At 35.6% G+C, this 10,000-nt stretch overlaps 1 protein-coding gene across 3 annotated transcripts in view; it reads left to right on the forward strand.

Annotated features, from left to right (window-relative positions):
• The window catches only part of LOC144968125 (uncharacterized), a 50,760-nt gene that overhangs the window by 8 nt on the left and 40,752 nt on the right, over positions 1-10,000 (forward strand). The window contains exon 1 of one of the 3 annotated variants that reach the window (XM_078906138.1): positions 1-172. This exon is cut by the window's left edge and continues 8 nt beyond it. The gene's annotated coding sequence lies outside the window, so the exon portion shown is untranslated. Of the gene's footprint in view, positions 235-10,000 lie in introns of all 3 variants that reach the window. The other 2 variants (XM_078906151.1, XM_078906147.1) reach the window with 2 other exon arrangements.

The following is a 10,000-nucleotide window of genomic DNA, read 5'->3' on the forward strand; positions in this document are numbered from 1 at the left end:
GGGGTTAAAGAAATAGTCAATAGATGTAAAGAAAAGTAGAAATATTCTTCAGTGGCCAGTGGTCAGTGGTCAGTAGTTGTGTGATTGGCAGCATAGCGGTCACTTCGGGAACGGATTAAGTAAGAACTGGGTTGTTTGTTGTTAAGATTTGGAGAGACATCTGTGCAGAAAAGTTAAGAGATCGTATTGTCTATTTGAAATGGTGGTGATTGGACTGTTCCGTGGGTATTAAAGGTTGTTAATATTACGTTGACTCCTGTCGATTTAAATTGAGCTTTTGAGCTTTTTTTATATTGTGCAATATCCACTAAAGCTCAAAGCGCTTTACAAGGGGTCCATGATCAAGAGCAACACGTAACATGTAGAACAAAACATGACACCTGTTAGGCGATATCACATTTTTTTTTCTGACAGAGACAAACCTGCCAAACGCCAGGTACTCATTTTACACCTGAGTTCGGTGAGAGAATGTGAGTAAAGAGCATTTTTCAAGGACTCGACTCTGCGCCTTCCCACCGAGTGCCATACCACAAGACCACATTGCCGCACAAAAAGAATTAGATTTTGGAGTCAATGAATCCATAATTGTTATTAAATGTGTTGTTATGTTATCGGTCTTAGAAATAATTAGTAATGACTACAACCCTTTCAATTTAAAGTTGTTGTTGTTGTCGGTGTTGTTGTTATTATTGCTGTTGTTGTTGTTGTTACCGTGTTATTTCTTGCTTTTGTTTTGTAATATTCTTTCTTATTTTTTTAATCAATGACAATTTGATGAAAATGATTAACCTCAATGAAAATAATCAATATGATAAGATATCACACACGCACAAACATTAACTAAAACAAACGCAAACATATACACACAAACACACACACACACTACACACACACACACACACATATATATATATATATAATATAAATATATATGTAAAAATATATTTTTTAATATTATATATATATATATATATATATTATATATATTATATATATATATATTATATATATATATATTAACAGAGGTGATTATCACTGTTATTGTTATTGCAACTTCCGCTACAACTAGATCAACAATAAAACTACTTCGACTACAACTACTACTACGAGTACTACTGCTGCTGCTACTACTACTACTACTACTACTACTACTACTACTACTACTACTACTACTACTACTACTACTACTACTACTCTTGCTTCTACTATTACTACTACTGATAATAATAATATAATAATAATAATAATAATAATAATAATAATAATAATAATAATAAAAAAAATAATAAATAAAAGAAGAAGAAGAAGAAGAAGAAGAAGAAGAAGAAGAAGAAGAAGAAGAAGAAGAAGAAGAAGAAGAAGAAAAATTGTTTTTTAAAAACCTATGTCATATAGAGCAATATCCATTAAACGTGCTCAAAGCGCTTTACAAAGGGTCCCTGACAGCAACGTGTAACATATGGAACAAAAAATGACGTCTGTTAAAGCGATATTACAATTTTCCCGACATAGTTAACTCTTTAAACGGTCAGGTTTAGTAAAGAGCCTTTTCCAAGGACTACTACTACTATTACCAAAACTACTACCATTACTACTTCTACTACTACTACTACTACTACTACTACTACTACTACTACTACTACTACTACTACTACTACTACTACTACTACTACTACTACTACTACTTACTACTAACTACTACTACTACTACTACTACTACTACTACTACTACTACTACTACTACTACCACTACTAATACACTAACTATCATAACTCAGATGTTTCACAAGAAATGGTCTCGATTGTTTTCAATTCAACCAGCCACTGCATGAATAAAAGTCTTGACAAGGGCAAATATGGAATTATGCTATTATTGATTGAATGCAACAAGGCAGCGACATGAACCTCGCAGCAGCAAATAGATTTTAATATCCAACCTATATAGAAGCCAGGCGGGTAATCAAACATAAAGGTATTTGCTGGCCAAGCCATTGTTAACTGGGTGGACCCTAACCTCTTGATTAGTATCTGGGATTGACCGCGATATTGGCTGGGACCCTCCACGCAACGTGTTTCGAGTGAGATTTAGAACTGGAACTGTAACAGTCAAAATACGTACTTACTATGTAGTCCCTCAGACCCACAGAAAAAATGGAGTTGATTTCTATTGCACTAAACGGACAATAGCAATTGCTTGCTATCCTTTGGATAGAACATTAGTATTTTCCGACAAGTCTTACAAACCCAGCACCCGATCACTCCAATACGTACAGAATAGTCAGAAGAAGAAAAAATAAACCATGGTTAATCCCGTTCCCTTTGCGTACGACGCAAGTGCTCTACCACCTGAGCTATCAGTATCATCGGGACTTCCCGAATCTAAACAAAATAAAAATTGACCTGTTTTATCTGACCCACCGCACAATCTGTTATCATGTCCCTGTGAACAAAACGACGAAAAGTCAATGATCAGAATAATGATATTATACTCCCATGTGTGGCTCAACGGTACGGCGTCTCGTGTTGTCACAGAAGTCAAACGATGTTAAGCGTGGCCAGTGGCCGGATGGATAAGGCATTGAACACACATAACCCCACTCGACGCTGGTGTCAATGAGTACCTTAATATAGGCAATGATGGATAACACAAAAAGAACGCCTAGTTACTGGATGAAATGAAAATATGGTTCCATATCGCCTGCTGGAGAAATAAAGGAACCATTGCGAGGCACGTTGAGCATAGTCAACCCGTGGAAATGCGTTATTTAAATGTTTATTTTTATTTATCATTTCTACCTCTTTACAAAGAATTTGTATTTCCTTTTCTTAATAAATCCAACTCATGTTGTCATAAGTTCAAATTATTTATAACTATTACTTCAATTTTCACCATCACTCAGATCCGACATAATTCTGTTTTGAGGCGATGAGTCACTTATAGAGCAATATTCATCAATATGCTCAAATCGCTTCACACAGGGTCCCAAGCCAACAGCAACACTTAACATGAAGGGCAAGACGCTGTAAGGCACTATCACAAAATATTTTTTTTTTCCGACAGAGAAACATTGTTTCCGGAAAGGATCTCATTTTACATCTGAGTATGGTTAGAGAATATGAGAAAAGAGTCTTTTCCAAGGACTCATCTTTGCATCGCACACAGCGGGACTCAAGCCAAGGACATACAGGCCAGAATGCGTGTGTCCTAACACAAGAACAAAAAAAGCTTCATAGAGGCACGAAAGGATGAGACTCGTATTATGTGCGGCTATGTGGTCAAGAGGTATGACACTCGCCTCTGAAACGGAAGGTCTGGGTCCGAGTCCTGCTCTGAGCGGAGTTGAGTCCTTGGAAAGGCTCTTTCCTGACATCCTCTCACCGTTGTAAAATGAGTAGGTATATGACCATTAACAGCGATGTCTCCGTCGGAAAAAAATTGTAATATCGCCTAACTGGTGTCCTACGTGTTAAGTGTTTCTGATGGCGAGGAACCCACTATAAAGCGCTTTGGGCACGTTTAGTTGACATTGTGTTATATAAAAGATCATGTTTTTTTATCATGAAAGTCACATTTTTCTGACGAGTTAATCAATCAAATTTTAGCCGGAAAAGCTAATGAAACTAATTTTGGTGACTTGTGAAATTACAGTATTCAGAGTCATAAGGCCCATAGAGTCCGAGTTTGTATAATAATAATAATAATAATGCTGAAAACTTATATAGCGCTATAACTCCGAGACACCAGACTCTAAGCGCTTAAATTACAAATTACTTTGGCTGAAACATACTCATTAACACACAAGCTCACACACACACACACACACACACACACACACACATACACACACACAACACACACACAACACAAACCAACTATCTTGCTTCTCATAACATCTACTAAAATCGAAACAAATATGTTTTAGCGACGTTTAAAATAGACAAAGATTCTTTTTCACGAATGCTCTGCGGTAAGGCGTTCAAATAGAGGGTCGAAATGAGAAAAGGATCTCATTCCAGCATTTTCGAATTCGAGGGACAACTAGTTTTGTGGAATCACTGGCCGAACGTAAGGGGCGGGGTTTGAATATTTTCAATTATTTCTGAAGGTAGGAAGGGCAGTACCTTCAAGACAACGATACACTAAAACAAAGCTTTGAATTTAATTCTTTTCTCACAGGCAGCAATGCAGGTCATGAAGTAGAGGTCCGCAGAGTCGCACTACGCTTCATAAATACTAGTCTGGCAGCGCTGTTTGGACAATCTGAAGACGTTTCAGATTGTATGCGAAACGCCAAACAACAGAGCATTACAATAATCCAATTTCGATAGTACGAGGGACACAACCAGGTGCTTGGTCACATCCTCAAAATAGACCGTCTAATGGAAGCAATCTTTTTTAGTTGGAAAAGAGAGATCTAACCAAATTATTAACCTGATGCTCCATCGACAGTCCAGAGTTAAGAATGTGCCAAGGTTTTTCACTTTGTCATTTGAATAGAGGCATCCCCACTTCAAATCTGTTTCACTTTTCCACTTCCTGTTCCCACATACAGCACCTCCGTCTTATCATCATTCAGTTTCAGTCTGTTCTCATTCATCCATTTCTTAACACTTTGGATACAATTTTTACTATTGGCTGATACTTCTTGTAAATTTCTCATATTGGAAACTTTACTTATGTATAGCATTAAACTGTCAACAGCATTTTTGTACCCTTTGGATTGGACCTTAGTCTATCGCAAAGTACTTTCTTCCAGATCTAACAGACCCAGTTATCCAATTATTACTGAGTGGACAGTGGAGTCAGAAAAAATAATTCTAGACTTCCTCCAGCATGGAGCCCGGTCCCTTTGAGAGGGAAGCGAGTGCTTTACCGAGTGATCGTGGCCCCTTTTGAAATTATACTAGTAAGAGTAAAGCTATGAAGTAAAATCAAGATCGGAACTCTACCTCCAGACCGGAGTATAATTTCTCGAAACAATATTGATACGGGATAACAAAGTATACTTGTGTGGGATTGTTAGAGCCATTCATTCCAAGCTTCGTGCTGTGTTGTCTGGCCCGGGGGTCACACCGTCACTACGTATGGTCTTACAATAGAATTATGCAATGGCTGACTTGAAAATCCGTGTCAACCTTGCAATCGATCCTGAGAAAAACAGTCTATATATAAATATATATATATATATATATATATATATATATATATATATATATATATATATATAGGGAGCAGGCTTTATCGTGGCATTGTAGCTTTATGTGTCACCCACAGCCTCAAAACGGCAATATTATATCGCATTGAAAACTTATAATATTGTACTCTTTAAAAAAATATAAAACTTGAAAATACATCTGTTATCACGATTAATTATTCATGAGGTTTATTTTCTAGCATTGATCCAAGCAACATCCACTTGGCCATGTCTTATGGTAAAAAGACAAGTATGTATGCTTCCTAGCTATCGGTTATGGACTCATTTACATTTTTGCAATGTTTCCACATTTAAGGCATTATTTTTTTGTTCCATTCTGACATCAGATTTTACTGATTTCATTAAAGCCAATTATTACCGCTATCTTGTGTGAAAACAATTAGGTATTTAGTATTTAGTAATTATCACAACTACAACTACCACAAATTCTACTATTACTGCTACTACTACTACTACTACTACTACTACTACTACTACTACTACTACTACTACTACTACTACTACTACTACTGCTACTACTATTACAACTACTACTACTACTACTACTACTACTACTACTACTACTACTCTACTACTATTACTACTACTAATACTACTAACTACTACTACTACTACTAACTACTACTACTACTACTACTACTAACTACTACTAATACTACTACTACTACTAATACTACTACTACTACTAATACTACTACTACTACTACTGCTGCTGCTGCTGCTACTACTACTACTAACTAACTAACTAACTAACTAACTAACTAACCAACTAACTAACTAACTAAATGAACTTGGGTCTATCATAAATCTGGTAGATTGCAAAGATCAAATAATATGCATCTTATGACAGAGGTACATTCTAAGTCTTTGTTTCACAACCAATCCTTCAGAGTAACAGCAACCAGGTTGTGGAATTCCCTTTCTACTTCAACAAAACCAAAAACAGTGACAATTTAGATACGTTTAAAAAGAAATTAAAAACTGAATTATTTAGAAGAGCTTACGTATTTTGACAATAGATAGAGTGAAGTTGACGTCACTCGGGGCTTTGTTATTGCTTTTTGCCATCCACGGTTATAATTCTCACTTAACTGTAAAAGTTCAAGGTTACACAGAGTTTTGTTGTTGGGGCAATGTCAAGCGCATACTATCTATAGCTAATGTGCGCTTGTCTAAGAAACTCACAGCAATGCCATCCGGATATATAACGGACCAACACACAAAACTGTGTATAACCTTGAACGTTTATTGTCTGGTTATTACAGTTTAGTGAAAATTACTCATAAAACGGATAGCAAAAAACAATAACAAAGACCTGGGTGACGACAACTTCGTCCTATCAATAGATAGTATGCGCTTGGCTAAGAAGCTCACAACATTGCCATTACTACAACTACTACAACAACAACAACAACAACTACTACTACTACTACTACTACTACGACAACGACGACGACGACGACTACTACTACTACTACTACTACTACTACTACTACTACTACTACTACTACTACTACTACTACTACTACTACTACTACTACTAATACCACTACTATTACTGCTACTACAACTACTACCACTACTACTACTTCTACTACTACCACAACAACAACAACTACTACTACTACTACTACTACTACTACTACTACTACTACTACTACTACTACTACTGCTGCTGCTGCTGCTGCTGCTACTACTATTAGTACTCTTACTACTACTACTACTACTACTACTACTACTACTACTACTACTTCTACTACTACTACTACTACCATTACTACCATGTCGGGTGGATAAGTAGCTGAATATAAAATAATCTGATATACGAAATCGAATAAAGATATTACATAAAATAGGCGATATATTTCTCTGCCGTCTATCTTTTTTTTTAAGTAGTTTATTAATATTTTTACTGTTTTTGTTGTTGGCTGAAGAAGGGTTTTGGGCCCAAAACGTTTCGTGTTTGATATTTTGATCTCTTTTGAAGCTTATATATTCATTTTTTGTTAAGTACGTATGATAAGATAAGATAAGATATACTTTATTCATCCAAAAAAAATGGAAATTCGTTTACAGACGTGGCATGCATGAAAATGTATAAACACAAAGTTGAGAATCTATGGCGACAATGTATTATATATATATATATATATATATATATATATATATATATATATATATATATATAATATGCAAATGCACAAAAATGTAAAAGTATACAACCAAGAACCAATAGCAACACTTTTTATATTAATTTGATAAATTGAGATACCTCTGGCCTTTAGTCCGAACTTATGTGTGTATATTTAAAAGATAGTATTTAATTTAAATCACAGTTGCGCGTTAAAAAATTCGAACACCATGTGGCAAAAATGAATTAAGGTGACGTGTTGTCTTTGTTTTTATAGATATAAGGCGACGGCTCCTCATGGAGAACATATATATTTGTGAAGGGGATTATCGCCATCTTTCATAACTTTCTCCATTATACTTAGACAAAATCTCTTTTACGCACGTTTAGATGACGGTAATATTGAAAATGAAATTAATAGAATTAGATCAACATTATTAAATGACGTGACAGAAGAAGATGAGATTGTGTTTGATGGACGGTTAGTGAGGAGAGAGTTTGAGAGTGTAAATGTACGGAAAGCTTGATTGTTAATTTTGAGCGGACTTATTAATCTCTAACAAGTAAATTATGATACCCAAGTTTCCAATTGTTTACAACAGGCTCCATCTTGTACATCTCGGTCAGCCTGACAAGACGTGCACGTATTTGCGGGTCTGATAACCCAGTTTATTATGGGCCCATTGTTGTAATGGAAATCTCCAAAAATGACGCAAAATATTTGCCCATTACAACAATGTTAAACAAGCCCATAATTGCGTTCGAATCTCAGACCTGCATATATGACACGTCGGCCTGACACAATACCATTCTGAGGCAATGGGTCACATCAGATGGTTTAAAACAAACAAAACAGGACTAATGTTTATTATTGTTTTATTTAAATGTGCTGTAACTCTGCACTCTGAGTGATATACAACATATTCCGACAATAAAGAAATTTAAATTTTGAATTGAATTGAATCGAATCAAGTCTTGCTTTTATTGTAATTGTATTTTTCTCCGGGGTAAATCATATTATTGAAATTTCTAGTTACATTTAATAAAGAAAATGGGTGACCTTATTCAGATTCCATATAGCCTCAATAGTGTACCCACGGGTCTTAATAGGGCTTCCCTGTGTTCATTAAGACTCAATTTTAAAAAAGAGTTCCGTCTTCCCCCCCCCCCCCCCCCCCCCCGATGAAATTCAAGGGCCAAGACTTTTTTCTTCTTCTTCTTCTTTTTATTAGTTATTTATTTTTTGGTATTGTTTTATGAGTCACATTCACCCTCTATATTATCTTTACATTGCACAGGCACACATTGTGTCCCTAAAATTCGAGTAAACGTACTCTCTAGTCTTTTTTTTCCTCTCTAATTGGTCTCAAACGTTGTGTGTAGATTTCATCCACGAAAAGCAGAGCATGATCACGTTGACGCTTAATCGATTCCTCCTTGGATTAATAAAGTGTTTCTTATTTTAATATTGAATGAAAATTCTCTATCTTGGTAAATCTTTGGTAAATGTAACGTTTGGTTAACCTGCCCCTTTGGGCCCATTAGTTAGTGTGCTGAATAACGTCAATTTGTAAAATCATAGCCAGGTAGAATCATGTGACGCAGAGCAAGACGTTTTTTCAGAAAAAGATAAATGAGAAAGAGTCAATTCAATTTTACACCATTCAGCACATTATTTGATGGGCACCTGGGTGAGATTTTATCTTTTTCTTTTTGTTCTTGTCGTCATTTATTTTTCAACAATGAACCCAAACCGACATAGTTGTATCTAGTCAGATCTTAATGATTTTTACCCTAATCCTCTTTCGATCCATGATAATTATCTTGATCGTCATGCCTACATCACTCTCCTATGCAAAAAAAAAAGATATCAACTTGCGTGTTTGTATCATTTATTTATCAAAATTATTTTCAAACTATAGATTAACATGCATCCAACACATTAAAGATTGTTCATGTGTTTCAGTATTCCTTTATATAGGTTAGAGACGACGTGTACTTATTTGCAAGACTGATAACAAATTATGTTATCCTGGGCTTATTATTGTAATGGAAATACTATCAAACCAGCGCAAAATATCATCCCTTACAACATTGTTAAACGAAGGGCATAATTACGTCCAGTTTCCAGGCCTGCAAATATGAGCACGTAAGACAAATACGTTTTTTTTTCATCGAGATTACAAAATAAAAAGTTCCAGAATTTCCAATAGGAGATAGACAAATTTCCCCTAGGCGTGAATAAAGAGATTTGTATTGACTTCATTTTTATTTACCTGCAAATATGTTCCCATAGACCACAACCCATTCTCGACCAAAACATTTTTGTTTGTATCTTTAACTTCAACCACTAAGTTCTTATTTCTGTGTATTTTAAAAAACTTTTTACTGTCTTTTACTGAGATCGCCGTGTTTGTGATTCGCTCCAGGGTGCCTTGTTGTTACTTATATGTCTTATTGCTGATGTAGCACTAGAGGGCCTCTGTCTTTCTCCAACCATTTCATTACATATCTATTGTGTCGTTTGTTTCGTGCCCCCCATATCCCCTTCGTCTATTACATCAAAATGAAATCATAAGCAACCCTGGCTACATTTAAGTCTGTCCACCTCTGCCAGGTTTGCAATTTTGGAGCACCCGTGATGGACACACTT

This window comes from Berghia stephanieae, chromosome 1 (assembly GCF_034508935.2).
Source record: "Berghia stephanieae isolate SIO BIC M18660-M18661 chromosome 1, UCSD_Bste_1.3, whole genome shotgun sequence".
Lineage (NCBI taxonomy): Eukaryota > Metazoa > Mollusca > Gastropoda > Nudibranchia > Aeolidiidae > Berghia > Berghia stephanieae.